Source organism: Triticum dicoccoides, chromosome 1A (assembly GCF_002162155.2).
Source record: "Triticum dicoccoides isolate Atlit2015 ecotype Zavitan chromosome 1A, WEW_v2.0, whole genome shotgun sequence".
Taxonomy (NCBI): domain Eukaryota; kingdom Viridiplantae; phylum Streptophyta; class Magnoliopsida; order Poales; family Poaceae; genus Triticum; species Triticum dicoccoides.
Window position 1 is genome coordinate 305,824,896 of NC_041380.1, and position 2,203 is coordinate 305,827,098.

A 2,203-nucleotide genomic window follows, 5' to 3' on the forward strand; every position below is an offset into this window, starting at 1 on the left:
CATGTAGGCCTACCTCGTGGACGACTTGGGCACCTTCTTGACGTGAGACCGACGCCAAAAATTCCTATAAATACAGAAACCTCCAGAAAATAACCTAGATCAGGAGTTCCGCCGCCGCAAGCCTCTGTAGCCACCAAAAACCAATCTAGACCCGTTCCGGCACCCTTCCGGAGGGGGGCTCCCTCTCCGGTGGTCATCTTCATCATCCCGACGCTCTCCATGACAATGAGGGAGTAGTTCACCCTCGGGGCTGAGGGTATGTACCAGTAGCTATGTGTTGGATCTCTCTCTCTCTCTCTCTCTCTCGTGTTCTTCATTCCGAACGATCTTGATGTATCGTGAGCTTTGCTATTTAGTTGGATCTTATGATGTTTCTCCCACTCTACTCTCTTGTGATGAATTGAGTTTTCCCTTTGAAGTTATCTTATCGGATTGAGTCTTTAAGGATTTGAGAACACTTGATGTATGTCTTGCATGTGCTTATCTGTGGTGACAATGGGATATCACGTGATCCACTTGATGTATGTTTTGGTGATCAACTTGCGAGTTCCTTGACCTCGTGAACTTATGCATAGGGGTTGGCACACGTTTTCGTCTTGACTCTCCGGTAGAAACTTTCGGGCACTCTTTGAAGTTCTTTGTGTTTGTTGAATAGATGAATCTGAGATTGTGTGATGCATATCGTATAATCATACCCACGGATACTTGAGGTGACATTGGAGTATCTAGGTGACATTAGGGTTTTGGTTGATTTGTGTCTTAAGGTGTTGTTCTAGTACGAACTCTATGATAGATTGAACGTAAAGAATAGCTTCGTGTTATTTTACTACAGACTCTTGAATAGATCAATCAGAAAGGATAACTTTGAGGTGGTTTCGTACCCTACCATAATCTCTTTGTTTGTTCTCCACTATTAGTGACTTTGGAGTGACTCTTTGTTGCATGTTGAGGGATAGTTATATGGTCCAATTATGTTATTATTGTTGAGAGAACTTGCACTAGTGAAAGTATGAACCCTAGGCCTTGTTTCCTAGCATTGCAGTACCATTTACACTCACTTTTACCACTTGTTACCTTGCTGTTTTTATATTTTGAGATTACAAAAACCTGTATCTACCATCCATATTGCACTTGTATCACCATCTCTTTGCCGAACTAGTGCACCTATACAATTTACCATTGTATTGGGTGTGTTGGGGACACAAGAGACTCTTTGTTATTTGGTTACAGTGTTGTTTGAGAGAGACCACCTTCATCCTACGCCTCCCACGGATTGATAAACCTTAGGTCATCCACTTGAGGGAAATGTGCTACTGTCCTACAAACCTCTGCACTTGGAGGCCCAACAACGTCTACAAGAAGAAGGTTGTGTAGTAGACATCAAAGGTCGGGATAATCGGCGGTGATAGCCACCTCTGTGCCGTCATAGCTCTCCTGGTAAAACACCCCCTCCTCAAGCACCATGAATATATCCAGATCCTCCTCGAATCCGGGATCAAGGTCCCGAATGTGTCCCTCGGGCTGTGGGGAGGGCCTATGAAGCCCTTCCAAAATCTTTTGCCAGTGCCGTTATAAATGGACGGGTTAATACTCATTGAAAGTAGCTCGGGGAGTGGAGTGAGTAGAGCAGAGGAATTGGGAATTACCCATCTAGGTGGACTGTACATGGAAAATCCATCTCTGCGCTTGATACGTAGAAATTCCTCTTCCTCCCCTTTGAACAGTTCGGCCAATATTTTGGCCAGAGCGACGGGGGTATCCGAACCCTTTCGGCCACAGCGGGAGGCGTCATCTTCCCCGTTGTAGTGCCACATGGGGAGACCTCTGTACTGGAGCGGCTGAACCCCCCGTACTATTGAAGTCGCCATTACCTCAACTATGGATAACCTGGACTGAGCGAGTGTCCTTATCTTGCTCATGAGTTGACAAACTTCCGCACTATCTTCCTCCTCGAGGCTCCGAGGGCACCAGTTGTGGCGTTTCTTCAAAGGAGAACTTGTGAATTCGGGAAGCCCCTCCGAACTGGGTCTGGAAGTGTGACGTCCTCAATATAGAACCATTCGGAGGTCCACTCTTCGGATGCCTTCTTTGGTGTGCCGGACAGGTATCCGGTCTCGGCGATGCGCCATATTTCTGCTCCGCCCACTTCAAATATTGACCCCTCGCGGTTGCGCGGGACAAGACAGAATAGTTTTCTCCACAA